Source organism: Chinchilla lanigera, unplaced genomic scaffold (assembly GCF_000276665.1).
Source record: "Chinchilla lanigera isolate Chin_1 unplaced genomic scaffold, ChiLan1.0 scaffold00015, whole genome shotgun sequence".
Taxonomy (NCBI): Eukaryota; Metazoa; Chordata; class Mammalia; order Rodentia; family Chinchillidae; genus Chinchilla; species Chinchilla lanigera.
The window spans coordinates 11,549,939-11,564,527 of record NW_004955416.1 but is presented as its reverse complement, the minus strand read 5'-3'; the positions used below and the strand labels follow the sequence as shown (position 1 = coordinate 11,564,527).

At 49.8% G+C, this 14,589-nt stretch overlaps 1 protein-coding gene across 3 annotated transcripts in view; it reads right to left on the bottom strand.

The window, feature by feature from the left end:
- The window catches only part of Cemip (cell migration inducing protein, hyaluronan binding), a 137,879-nt gene extending 135,398 nt beyond the window's left edge, over positions 1-2,481 (bottom strand). Inside the window, exons 1-3 of one of the 3 annotated variants that reach the window (XM_013512631.1) lie at positions 2,345-2,481; positions 1,669-2,192; positions 287-465 (exon numbers count right to left, since the gene is read on the bottom strand). The gene's annotated coding sequence lies outside the window, so the exon portion shown is untranslated. Of the gene's footprint in view, positions 1-286; positions 469-1,668; positions 2,193-2,344 lie in introns of all 3 variants that reach the window. The other 2 variants (XM_013512633.1, XM_005381436.1) reach the window with 2 other exon arrangements.
- Between the last annotated feature and the right edge of the window lie 12,108 nt (positions 2,482-14,589).

The following is a 14,589-nucleotide window of genomic DNA, read 5'->3' as shown; positions in this document are numbered from 1 at the left end:
CGTGTTGTTCAGGGTCTCCCACTTGGGCTAGCCTCAACATAAAGGACTGTGCTTCCTCCTTCAGGACAATGGCCACTCTGAGACTCCCATACGCCCCTGCCTGGTATGTTAACCCACACTTCATTTTGGACAAGTGAGCTTTGGAGGCTGCTCTGTGATAACTCCCATGAGCACCTCAGCCTCAGCCAGACAAGGAAGTTTCCAGAAAGACCTTGCCTTCTTCTAAGAGAAAGATCCAAAGGAACGGTTGTCTGAAGGCTGTGGTAATACTTTGAAAGTGACTTACTTTTTTCCCCTCCAAGGGGTACAGGCAGGAAAGACAGCTGACTGATTTGCTATACATCAAAATTCTTCCATTTATCTTTAAGGGAGAACGTTTTGGGCACTGTGATCAATTTCAGCATCTTCACCACTCCATCCACAGGTTCTCGGATGTGAACTTTGGCAGAGATGGAGATGGAGTCCCTACTGAAGAGTGAGCAAGTTAGAAGAGAGGGCAGAGGGCTGGCGGGCGCAGTTCAAGAGAAATGCACAGCTGTCCTTAAAACACACCCACTCCTGGCCTGGCCGTAGGAGACGGCCCCGTGCTCGGCACTGGGTCAACAGCTTTACAGTGTGTCCATGGATTCTCCCAGCAGTGGTGCGAGGTGGGCTGTCCCACCCCATCTTACTCACACAGAAGCAGCCTCCAGAGTTTAACTGACATATATTTTTAATCTCCACAGGCCTGCCTCAGCCACACACAGAACTTCTCCACTGCGGCTTAAAACAGAAGATGCACAAGGAGAAAGATCCCCTCCAGTGTCATTTCTCACTAGAAGGAGATGTGTCACTTGGTGCACAGATTACCCAGCCCAGGTTTTCTCACTGTTTCCAAGTAACCAACGTGAACAACTCTACGGGGCCCACAAGGAGCCTCTGGGAGCTGCTTTAAGGCATTTTGCACTTTATAGGAAACCATAAGGACCAGAAAACAGCATGGCTGCTTTTGCAATTGCATTCAAGCACACAATTGTAAATTTGTTCCATTAGATTTCTTCTCCATTTGTGTTATTCACCATGTAATTAATATATCCCCCAACAGCACATTTATTAAATTGTTCAATAAGACAGAGCACATGACCCTATGTCCTACACAGAAATGTCTGGTATTGTCTCACTGCCCCGGTCAGAGACTCGAGGCTCACGCCTTCAGCAGCCCTGAAGGGTCCCTGTAGTGTCACAGAAAAGCCAGGGAAGCCCCGGGTCACACCGGGAGGTGCTGCCCAGCCTGCTGAGGGCTGGGGAGGGAGGACAGGGCACGAACCACAGCCTCTGGCGGGCCTCCTGAGTGGTTGGTGATGCCAGGGGACGGAATACTGGAATACCGAGACGCCCGCAGACTGTCAGTACCTTCCACCTTCCCAGCGCGCCAATGCCCCGCCTCCCGGGGACAGCGAGTGACTCCACAGACCCAGGGCCACAGACCCGCGTGGAGGAAGTGGCTGGGAGCTGTCCATGGTGGCGCAGCGCCTGGCACGCAGAGAGCCGCCGGCTCCCGCCCCGGGCGCGCCGGGAAAGCGCTCCAGACCGCGGCGGTGGAGAGACTGCCGGGCTCCCGGCTCATGATGGGGTTGAGCCAGGCGCTGGCGCACACTTCAAATGTTTAGCTTGGAAAGGGATCCTTACCTGCGCAGCGCTGCTCAGGGCGCAGGACTTCGAGCCTCGAGCTTTGGGGCCCGTGGCTGGTGCGCCCGGGACCCTCCTCGCCTCAAGCCGGTCCACTCCACGGCGTCTCAGGCTTCGTTCCCCGGGCGGCGAGCTGGAGCTCAGCCCGACCCTGGCTGCACCCCGCCGGGACGCTGTCCTTCCGCTTCACCCGAGGCCACCCTCCTGCGCCGACCTGTCCCTGCCAGTGATCTTCGAGTCTTCCGGGTGCTGGCAGGCTCAGGGTGGCAGCCCCAGTACCAGCAGGGTCCCCGATGCCACCAACGTCCTGAGGTCCTGTGATGCCCGCGCGGCGCGGGGAGGCGGAGGGGACGCGCGGAGCCCGAGCGGGTCGCAGACCTGTTGCAGCCGCGCGCCCGTGCGCACCCGAAGTCCCACGCTGGGCTCGGGCGGGCCGGACCTGGACCTCCTTCCGAAGGGGACGGAGCAGGCAAAGCCCCCTCCCCGGAGGGGTGCGAGCCGCTGGAGACTCGGCGCCCCGACACCTGCCTCGCACACCGGATCCCCGGTTCAGGGAGACCCGCCAAGGTCGGCGGCAGACTCACGGACACACGGACTGCACGATACTGGGGGCTAATAGGAGCCGTGCGAGGGAAGCGGGACACCCCACCCGCCCCCGCACCCCTAGCCCGCTTACCTCCGGGGCGGCGGCCAAGGTAGTACGGTGCCTCGCGGGAGCACGCGCAGAGATCGGCGTGGCAGGCGCAGCGAAGTCGGCCTGGAGAGCTGGGTTCGGACCCCGGCTTCGGCGGCGCCGCGGTCCCTGGGCTCCCGCTCGGCTAGCGCTCTCGGAGGCCAGCCGGGACTCGGCTTTTATGGCAGCACGGCTGGCTGGCCCCGCCCCGGTCCCGCCCCCGGCGCCCCTCCAGGAAACCCGCAGTACCCCAGGCCGCCGGGAGAGGGCGCTGGAGCCCAAAGGAGGGGCGAACCGCCTGCCTCGGCCGCGGGGTCACAGCGAGGCGGGCAGCTCTGAGTCTCAGAACCCTTTTTCTTCTAAACTCATGTCTCCCTCAGAGACATAGCTCAGAAAGGAGGATGAGGCCGTGGTCTGGAACTGAGTCGGACACCCCAGTGGGCCTCAGTCTTCACACCGGGAGGGTGGGTCTTCCCAGGACCGAAGGGAATATGTTGACCAGCTCAGGAAGGAAGTACAAGTGCTGGCCCCAGCAGGCCCTCAAGAAGTTGGGGTGCCAGGCCTGGACACCTCTGAATCAGAGATGGGCCACCATTCTCAAGGTCAAGGCCAGAAAGAGCACCCGTAAGAAGAACCCACAGTCTGGATTCCATTTGGCCAATAACTTGCTGTGTGACTTCCCCATGGCCACGTCCTCTCCAGGCCTCCGGGTGGTTTGAGGTTTTCCCTGGCGTTTTTTTTTTGGTACCAGGAATCGAACTCAGGACCTTGCGCTTGTCAGGCAGGCACTTGTGCCACTGAGCTATATCTCCAGCCCTGGCTCTTTAATTTTAATTTGCAAAATGGGGGTTTGGTAGCAGCTCCCTTTCGTCCCTCTTCCTGGAGCTTCTCCCAAGCCTGTCACCAGGTAGCTGCAGTCCTCTGCCAGTGTCCTGTGGGCACCAGCTCGGCCTGCATGCTGGGCAGTGCTCACAGGCTCTGGAACAGATAAGTGGGCCCTGGTGCCACCCTGGAAGGCCCTGTCCACATCCTGGGCTGGGCAGGAGCCTTGGGTCCTCCAGACTCCGGGAGCGCAGCCTTTGCCCCTGGCCCTGTCTGGAAGCTAGGCTTAGTATTCCTGGAGGAAATGATCAGAAATCTCTGCTCTTCCCAGCTTTCCTAGGAAGTAACCACAGGACTCTGGGACAAGCCATGCACCCTGCCTTCCTCTCCAGCAAGACACATCGTACCTCCCCAGAAAAGGGCTACCTGGGCCTCACACCCTTCCTGGATCCTTGGATTCCTTAGGAAACCCACAGATGGGACCCTACCCCAGTCTTGCTGAAGGACGTGGAAGGGTCCCCTCTGCGCCAGCAGGGATCGGAGGCCACACGCTGTGAGCCTGGAGCTGGGCTTTGGTGCTGAAGACAGACTCTGGCCCAGGGACGACGTGGGGGCTGAGTCAGCCTTCACACTATGCACTTCCCCTGGTACTGCAGGCCAGTGCCCGAGGGAAGGCAGTGCCCACAAACTGCAGACAGGCTATGCTGCAGTCAGTCTGAGCTCAGGACTTCCACACATCCTCATGGAGGATGGGTGTGGATCATTCTTTATGGGTGAGTATTGAAGACAGCGACCTGGTGGCCTTACTACCTACACGAAAGCTAGGGTCTCACCGTTAGCTTCTGGTACTCTCCAGGGTGCCCTGCAAAGACTTCAGAGAGAGGAGATGCGGTTGTCAGGGTGCCACCTGCCACCAAGACCCGCCCCTCGTCCTACCACCCCCCACTCCAAGCCGTGTGCTATGGAGCACCTGTCTGCTCCCTGCTGCTGCAGGCTGTCGAGGTCTGGCTTTGAGGCTGCTGGCCGGATCCCAGACCACCCCTCACAGCAAGGGTCACCATGCTCCACCTGCTGATCCCCACAGCCAGCGCGCTTCCCCCAGTAGGAAGCAAGGAGAGCTGCCGAGTAGGCTGCAGATCTTGAGGTTTTAGGCAGACCAGCAAAAAAGAAAATCTCAGGCATGCCCACCCTGGGAACCATGAGATTCGTGAGCAGATTCACATTCCACCAACAGGCGTCGCCCTTGCACACTGAGCCAGCGGCCGGCACAGCATTCCCGCCAGGGGCAGTTCTCCGCGCTGCCTGGGCTTGGTCTCGGTTTCCTTGGGTGTGAAAGGAGCCTCCCGGTGAAGGAGACACAGGGGAGAGGCCTCCTTTTTTCTGGGTGCGAAGTTCTGCACAGGGCCTTGGGGCAGGCAATGCCAGGACACAACTCCAGGCCTGGGAGTGTGGACCCCTTGGCCTCCGGCTATTCACACCGCTGGCCCTCCTGGGGCCCGGTCTTCCCCCTAGTGTTTCACATCCAAAAGATACGCGCACTGTGTGTGTGCACTTGACCTTTCTGTGCCATTGCTTCTTATCACAAAAATCTCATGCATGCTCTTAAAAAACAATATGAACAAAGGAGAAAAGACTTCTTGTGTAATCTATGTACGTTACAAAAAAACTTAGAGAAAAGCGTAAAGGAAAAGAAACACTTTTTAAAAATCATGTCTGTTAATTTCAGTGTGCAGCCCAACTCTTTCTCTTCTATGTTACATGCACAGATGCAGAAATACATGTATGGATGTGGCAGTTCCATCTGGGGTTCAGTAGTTGTCTCAAAATCATGCCCCTGGCTAGGCGGCTCCCCCTGAGAAGGCAGGGCTGTCCCCAAACCGTCATCCACCCACCAGCACTGGAGCGTCCAGCAGGGAGCCAGCAGCCGTCAGCATTTACATTGGCAGGGAAAGGAAACACTGGTGGGCGTTTCTTATAAAGATAACATTATCCGAGAGAAAAGGAAGCCCACAGGTTTGCGAACATAAAAAAAAATCCCCAACTTGATCCACAGGGAAGGGACACACATTAACACTACACAGGCACACCTAACAGACTGGCCAAAGTCCAGAGGTTTGGTACTCAGGGGGCGCTGGGGGCAGGGAGGGTGGAGAGCTGTCCCTCACGTGTCACCCATGAGAGTTTAAATTGGTACAGTATGTGTGCAAGGGCAGCGAGACAGATGGGCGTGATGAAATGCACATACCATCTGACTCAGCAATTCCACGCCCAGGAATTTATCCTGCAGATATGTGCAGAAATGATTAATGCCAGGTTATAGATGGCAGCTCTGTTTGTAATAGTTCTTTTTTTTTTTTTTTTTTTTTTTTTTAAGGAAACAGACTAAATACCTAGTAGTAGGGCAAATTAAATGAATTATTTTACATCTATATGATGAGGCCTATGCAGCTGGTTTTTGGGGTTGTTTTGTTTTGAGTAATAGCCATGCATAGCTATGCACACTTATAATTCCACCTACTTAAGAGGCTGAGGCAGGAGAATCACACATTTGAAGCCATCCTGGGCAACAGAGCAAGACTCTATCTAAGAAAGAAAGGGAGGGAGGGAGGGTGGCAAAAAGGGAAAGAGACAGGGAAAGGAAGAAAGGGAAGGAAGGACAGAGGGAGAGAGAGAAAGATTGTTTTATAAATAATTTTTGCCAAAATAAAAAAAAAAAAATAGAGCCAGGCACAAGGACACACTTCTGTAATCCCAGCTACTCCAGAGGTGAAGCAGAAGTTTTGACATTTCAAGTGAGCTTGGTAGGTGGAAGGAAAGTCAAGTTCCAAAGAGGGTTTGAGATGGCCCTGATGTTAGACAGTCTTTTGGACACGTGTTAAGGAAGCACTGAAAAGAAATTACAGCCAGAGTTCTTTCAAAATGGATGTTAGAACACCACCCACTTCTACTTTCCTGGTTCCTTTTCCCTTGGATGAAGATCCAGAGGATTGTGTGGTCTCGAGGTCCTGCACGTGACCCCCACGTAGGCTCCCACTGCCGCCATCCATCCGAGTCTGGCGCGTTAGGCCGCTGGGCCGTCCTGATGCCCTGTCTCCGTCCATCTGGCTCACTGGCATCACCGCCTTGGCCTTCTTGCTGTTTCTTTACCAAGCAAGTGCGTTCCAGCCTGAGGTTTTCATGCTTGCTGCCCCTCAAACTTGCAGGACCACCCCATCCTTACTCCATTCCGACTTCAGCTCAGAAATCCCTGGCTCAGAAAGGCTTGCTGATTGGCCCAGCTACAGCTCCGGCCCCACCGCACCCACCCCTGCTTTTCTCGACCGACTCACCCTACTGCCCCTTCTCCCAGCACCACTGCGATGCCAGTGCAGTGGATCTAAGCCAGGCATTTTGCTCACTGCTGCAGTCCTGGTGCCAGGCATCTGTCGACTCACTGAACGCATTTCATCATAAACAGGATCTCGCTTGGACCTGTGAAGGTTTTGGATCTTTTTCCAAACATCAGTTAATTCACTCTTATTTCCATACTGCTAGTGGGAGCCAGAGGGCACTTGGTTGCAGCCCCAAGCTTGCGTTTCAGGAAAATTTTTTTCTCACCTCTTTTTGCATGGTGAACACAAAGCCAACCTGCGGCTGTCTTGGGAACATTTTCCCACCTTTCTACCCTGAGCCTTTGCAGAAGCCTGGCTCAGGTTTCAGGGTCGATGTCAGCCAGTCCTGCCTGCTGCCTTTTGCTTCCTGCCTGCGGCTGTAAGCTCAGAGCACAGAGACCCAGCACCCCAGCTCCTCCAGCTCCCCAGCCCTCTGTCCATCCACAGGCGGGCAAGATGCTGGCCTAAGGAGATGCTGAGTAAACAGAGAGAAATAAACATCTGTCTACTACGACCTGCACAGCACTCCCTCAGAGGACCTCTTGGTATGGAAAATAAAACACAGGTAAAATGCTGCTTTTAGAAGCCCCGTGTCATTCCCAGACCACCACCAAGTCATTCTGCTAACCCTCAGCTAGAACACCCTACCGCAGGGCGTCAGCCAGGACCAAGAAGTGTCACTGGAAGTCCTGTGCTCCCCAGGGAACGGGCTGTGCCTCAGTGCTAGCTCAGACCCCAATGCCTGGAATGAATAAGATGCAGGCAGAGGAGGGGTGGCACAGTCTGGCCATACAGGCTGGTCGCCCTCACCAATGTCACGCCTGGCCCACCTCTGCGCCGATGACCCTGGATCCCTATCACTGTCCAGGCGTGGCCTCCTTTAGGTGGGAAGGTGAAGGGCCAGATTACCTCTGCAACCTGAAGCTGAGTAGATGGGAGAGAGGAGCACACCTAAGTGCTGGTCCAGCTCTGCGTAGTGTGGGGCTCGAGGTGGGCGGACTCTTAATTGTGGATTCTGTTTATTTTGTGGTATCGGTGGTGCATGCTGAGTGCTGAACTCCACCTCCAACCCTTTGTGTTTTTATTAATTTATTTTTATTTTGAGACAGGGTCTTGATAAGTCACTCAGGCTGGCCACCAACTTGCCATCCTCCTGTCTCAGCCTCCTGAGTAGCTGGGATGACAGTCGTGTGCCACAGTGGCTGGCTGGGTGTGGGAGTTTTTAAAGATAAAACTCTAGGGAGCATAGTCTCTGGAAAGAGGCAGTTGCTGCTTGGTTGTCCTTAGAAGGCCTAGGATTGGAGGACTTTAAAACCCAGTTTTTCCTGTTGCTTGTTACTAAGACAGCAAGTCTTTTCCTTTCTAGGAAGTGTTGCCAGAGACTACTTCTAGAACTGTTAGTGCTCTGCAGAATTCCTTTTCATTTAAATATAAAATAATGCCTATGATTCTCAAATGTTAATATGAGTCCCATGAAATCCCTGGAAAACCCAATGACAGCAGATGACTCGGCCCCTCCCTAGGCTCTGACTCACCAGGGCGGAAGGTGCCGAGAGCCTGCCTTTCTGACAAGTTACCAGGTGACACGGTGCTGCTGGCTGGGAAGCCCACTCAGACGGAGCACTGCTGGTCCATGACAGTGACAGAAGTGGTACCTAATTATTTGTTGGTTAAGAAGATGTTTCACAAGGTTAGATGCTTGTGCGTCCAAGAATGTTTTAAAATGAATTTATAGAACATTTATTATTTGTAGCCATAGTGATATGCATTTAAATAGCATGCTAAATATGCGGGTGAAACAATCTTTACTCTGCAGAGAGGGCTGGTTTTGTGCTGGTGATGTTGGGTTGTCCTGGTCTTCCTGAGATGAACAGTCTGTCTTCAAAAGGAAAGCCCAGCTCACTCATACATTCCTGCTGCTGAGCTGAGTTGTGACCACTCACTGTGCATGTGTGGAAGAGAAAAATGGAAACATGTTCTGTGGTTCTAAAGACCAAACAATGTTGGCAAAAGAAATGCTAACCAAAAAAATGAAAATAAAAATCTAAAGGAAACCGTCGTGGAACACAACAACCATGGCCGTGTGTGCTTCAGGGCATATTGAAAGACTGCTGCCATCCCATACATTTCCAAGGGCCGAGTATGTTGGTATGCAAAGTCCTCTCCATAAAGAACACACTGTTCTACCTCTCCAGATGATCATAGCTCCCTATGTACAGCTCACAGTGTTGCGGGTACATTTGATCCTCTCGTTAACGTCATGAGGGAAGCACCAGCCCATCTCTGAGACACACAGCTGCTGACTGGTGGGGCTGCAATCCCAGTGCAGTTAGCACACTTCAGAAACACCGTCAGATCATGTTCCCGCGGCAGCCTAAGGGTCTGATACCCTTCCCCTCTCTGAGTGTTTCCCGTGAAGTGCACATTGCATTTTCATGTCTTCACTGTTGTGGGCTGTCTGCGTTCCGTGAGGACAGAGGCTCTGCTGCAGGGCTCCCAGAACCCCAGTGCTCACAGCCATAACCACATTTTGTTGAGTGGGTGGATGGAGGAATGAATTTTGTACACCAGTCACCCTGATAAACGGAATCAGATTAAAAGACTAGGTATTATATTTTTACTTTTATTGGCCCTTGACTGTGCACAGAATGGTCTTGTTTTAAGGAAAAGCCCACCTGAGACTTGCACTGGGAGAGGTGGGGCCAATCCTTAAGGTGATAACACCAGGTGCAAACAGTCAGGTGTTGCCCAGTGACGTTAGCCTGCTCCCCACATGTGCTTTTTCTAAGCCGTTCTGAGAATCCTGAGGTTGGGCCACTCCACATAGTTACAAGGTCCCTCTCTGATGTGAAGCCAGGATTAGTAAGGAAGGCTTTCTCCAAGGGACAAGTTGAGGGAATATACTTTCACTGTATAAATCAAATTTTAAAAACAATCTTAGGTGTCCAGAATATCTAAGGGATGCCTATGAAAAAGGGAAAAGATACAGAAGCTGTCAGATAAGTAGGCAATAGTCACGTGCAGACATTTCATAATAGAGAACTTCCAAATGACTCATGTGTGTTTTTTAAAAATACATGGTATATTGCTATCTTTAAAGTAGTTACTCAGAGTACAAGATATGGGCATAAAAAGTTCTCCAAACGATCTTAGCACAAACCTTTCTGTTCAATGAACTAGGAGAACTAGTAGTATAACGATCTTGTATTTTTTTTCCTTTTCCCTTCCTTCCTTTCCCCTTTCCCCCATCCTGGTTCCTTTTTCCTTTGGAACAATTTCTTCCCATCTCACAATAGCTATTGTACATTTTGGGCCTTATGTACTCTCAGTTTCTCACACCAGGGAGAAAATATGATATTTACACATGCAAGTCTGATTTATGTCACTTATGAGTATGGTCTCAAGTTGCATCCATTTATCTATAAAAGTCTCAAGTTTATCATTCTTTATGGCTGAGTAGTACTCCATTGCATAAAAAGATCTTATCTTTTTTATACATTCCTCAGTTCATGGGCATTTGGGTTGTTTCCAAGATTTAGCTCTGACAAATTGTGCTGTTATAAACATGGTTGCACATAGATTGCTGTGGTATGTTTTTAATTCTTCCAAAAAGATACCCAGAAGGGTAATAACTGAGTTGAATGGGACTTCTAGTCCTAGTTTTTTTTTTTTTTTGGTTTTTTTCTCCGGTACCGGGAACCGAACTCACGACCTTGCGCTTGCCAGGCAGGCGCTTTTTGCCGCTGAGCTAAATCCCCAGCCCCCTAGTCCTAGTTTTTTGAGGAATCTCAATACTGATTTCCACAGTAGTTGCGCCAGTCTGCACTCCCACCAACAGTGGAGGAGAGTTCCTTTTTCCTCACAGCCCCACCATCATTTGTTATTGATTGATTTCTTGATGACAGCCATTCTTTCTGGGGTGAGATGGAATCTCAATGTTGTTTTGATTTGCATCTCTTGAATGATCAATGATGTTCAACATTTTTTTCATATATTTACTTGCCATTTGAATTTTTTCATCTGAGAAGTGTGTGTTCATCTCAGATGCCCATTTTTGGACTGGGTCTTTGAATTTGTGCCATCTGATTTTTTTCAATGCTTTATATGTTCTAGACATAAGTCCTTTGTGTGAGGGACAACTGGCTAAATTTTTTTTCCACTCTGTGGGTTTTCTTTTCACTCTGTTGGTGATTTCTTTGATGTGCAAAAGATTTTTAATAAGATGAGATCACAGTTGTTGATTCTTTGAAGTATTTCCTTCTAATCTGGGTTTTGTTCACGAACTCTCTGTCTATATGTATGTCTTCAAGATTCCTACCTACTTTCTCTTCCAGTAGATTTAGTGTTTTTCTTTTAGTATTTAGATCTTTGATCCATTTTGACTTTAGTTTAGTGCATAGTGATAGACATGGGTCTAGTTTTAGTCTTCAGCATGTGGAAAGCCAGTTTTTCTAGCACCAATTTTTTTTTTTTTTTTTGGATCTTTTTGAGACATGGTCTCACTATGCAGCTTAGGCTGGCCTTGAACTCACTTTGTAGCCCTGGCTGGCCTTGAACTCCCAAGATCTTCCTGCCTCAGCCTCCTGAGTGCTGGGATTACAGGTATGCACCACCATACCCAGCTACAGCACCATTTATTAAAGAGGCTATCTTTCTTCCAGTGAACATGTTTGGCCCCTTTGTCACAGATAAGGTGGCTGAGTGTGTTTGTAGTTGTGTCTGCATTTTCTAATCTGTTCCACTGACCCTAGGTCTGTTTTTTCTTTGTCAGTACCATGCTGATTTTATCACAGTAGCTTTGTAATATAATTTCAAGTCAGGGATTGTGAAGGCCCCTGCCTTGTCTTTGTTGCTTAGAATTGCCTTTGCTATTCTAGGTCTCTTCTGTTTCCAAATGAATTTTAGGAATATTTTCTCTAGTTCTGTGAGGTATGCTAACAGTATTTCAATTGGAATTGTACTAAACCTGTATAACCATTTTGGGAGTATAACCATTTTCACTAAGTTGGTTCTTCCTATCCATGAGCAAGGGTTATATTTCCATTTTCTGATATTCCCTTGATCTTTTTTTTTCAGATCAGTGTAATTTTCAATGTATAGAACTTTTACTTCCTTTGTTAAAGTGATTCCTAAGTATTTCATTTTTTTGGATGCTATTGTGAAGGGTGTGGCTTCCCTAATTTCTCTCTCAGTAAATTTGTTTTTCTGTACAGGAAGTCTATCGATTTTTGAGTGTTGATTTTGTATCCAGCTACACTACTGAATTTAGTTATTAAATGTAGCAGTTTTTCAGTGGAGTTTTTGGGGTCTTCTATGTAGAGTATCATGTCATCCACAAATAATGATAATTTAACTTCTTCCTTTCCTATTCTTATTCCTTTTATTTCTCTTGTCTAATTGTCTTGGCTAATGTTTCAGAACTATATTAAATAGGCCTGGTGATAGTGGACATCCTTGTCTTGTTCCTGATTTTAGAATGAAAGCTTTCAGTTTTGACCATTTAGTATCATGTTAGATGTTGGTTTTTCCTAGATGGCTTTTATCAGATTGAGATAAAGACTATCTACTCCAATTTTATGCATGGTTTTTATCATGAATGGGTCAGTGAAATTGAAAATGTAATTTAAAACTTACAACAAAGAAAAGCAAAATTCCTGATAGATTCACTGTTGAATTCTACAAAAAATTTAGAGAAGAACTAATGCCACCAATATTGAAACTCTTTAATGAAACTGAAAGGGAAGCAATACTTCCAAAATCATTCCTGGAGGCAAATGTTACCCTGATACCAAAACCAGAGAGGGACCCAACCAAAATAGAAAACTCTAGGTCACTCTCCCTAATGAACACTGATGCAAGAATCCATAATAAGATACTGGCAAACAGAATGCATCATAGAGAAGATTTTAAACCATGACCAAGTAGGATTCATCTCTTACTCATCTCAGGGATGCAGGGATGTTTCAACATATGCAAATCAATAAATATAATACACCATATGAATAGAGCCAAAGAGAAAAACCACATGATCATCTCAATAATGCAGAAAAAGCATTTCACACAGTCCAACTTCTGTGTTTTGAAAGTTGTTTATTCTCATGTGTGGTCAAGGTTATAACATTTTATCCACTATTAAGGCAAAATATACAGTCTGGAGATGTCTAGGGTGGAAGCCTAGGACTCCTGCTGCATCAGAAAGTGACCTGGTGATGTTGCAGGCAGACACCTCCCCCTGGGCCGCTCTTCAAAGATGCCAGGGCTCGGCAGGGCCCGACTGCTCAGGGAGGCAGCATCCCAGGCCCTAAAAGCTGTGTCCCAGGTGAGTTAGTGCACGCTGGAGGCCACAAACCCTCCCTAGAGCTGTAGTTCTTGGACTTGAGATGCCCCTAAAATTGGAAACTCTTGGAGGGTTCTCAAAGTCCAAATGTCTGAATCCCAGGCTGAATCCCAGACCAGGTAAATCAGAACGTGGGAGGCTGGGACCGAGGCCCCAGCATTTTAAATAGTTCTCAGGGAATTTCAATGTGTAACCAAGATTAAGGACCATCCAGATTAAGTATGAGATGTAAAAAACCATTTAGTAGCAAACCCCTACAAGATAACCTGCAGATCGCATGCACTGTAGTGTGTTCACACTGCACCACGCAGCACCTGTGTGTTAATGACCCGGTCCTCGACCTGGAGCTGAGAGGGTGGGAACTTTGGTGCGGCAGGGTCTGGTGTGGCATTAGACCGCTGGGGACGTACCCTTGCAGAGGGCGTGGCCTCGGTCTCTTTCTGTACCCTGGCAACCATGAGTTGAGCAGCTGCTCCCCGACACTCCTGCCACGGTGTGCCGCCCTGCGACACAACAGGGTCCGACTGTGGAGCTTCAGCCAAGAGCTAAAGCAAAGCTGTCCTCTGTTTAAGTTGACTGCCTGCTATGGTTGGGTCTGAACATTTCCGAAAAGCTCACACATTAAAAGCTTGGTCCTCGGGGCTGGGGATTTAGCTCAGCGGCAAAAGTGCCTGCCTGGCAAGCGCAAGGTCGTGAGTTTGGTTCCCAGTACTGGAGAAAAACCCAAAAAATAAAAAATAAAAAAAAAATAAAAAAAAATAAAAGCTTGGTCCTCAGCCTGGTGCTGTCAGGTGTACATGGAGACATTAAGAGGTGGCCCATGAGAGGGGTCTCTTCCACGACAGCCTCCTAACCCTCCTCCCCAAATGCCCCTGACACTTTACCAGAGAGATGCTCTGGCTCTTTGGTGCTGTTCTCCCAGCGCTGGCTGAGAGGTCAGACGTGGAGCCTCTCTGCCTACCTGGGTCTCCTGTTCCACACTTGAGGGCAGCCTGGGCCCTGTGTTGGGAAGAGCTGGGTGGGCTCGGGAGCTACACGTGCAGCACAGGCCTGTCAAGGCTCCTGCAGCCTGGAGAAGAGAAGTCGAGTCAGGAGCTCCAGTGGGAGGCAGCATCGGTGCAGGAGGTCTGGAGGTCCTGGGCCCATCCTTGCTACACCCACACGGAACCAGACAGGGTCAGGTGTGGACAGGCCAGGACCGGCCAGGTGGCAGACCGTTCAGCAGCAGGGTAACGATTAAGCGACAGGGTGGTGAGAGCACAGGGAGCGTAAACTGCCTTCCTCTGGAGTTCTGAAGAGTTTTCTGTCTTGGTCCAAACCCAGACCTCAGCCTGCCTTTTAATGAGTGGTTCTAAGTGCCCATTACCTCTTGCAAGGCCTTTCTACCTAGAGTCTCATCTGATCCTCTCTTGACTGTGTGGTAGGTATTACTACCATTTAGAGATAAAGAACAGGCCTAGCACAGCTCAGGGGTTTTCTCAAGTTTCCCTGGTTACCATGCATGAAACTCCCAGGCCTGCTACCTCAGCATGCAGAACCTGTCCACCGTCTTGAATCTCAAATCCAGAATCCCCTCCCCATACACAGAGCCTGACGAACTCAGCCTCTCCCCAGGCCCACCTGCAGGATAAATCCAAGCTCCTTCCTGCTCCGTAATCAGCCCACGCAGTTCTCAGAATCTGAAAATACTGCTTTAAGAAGAATCTGTCCTTTTTTTT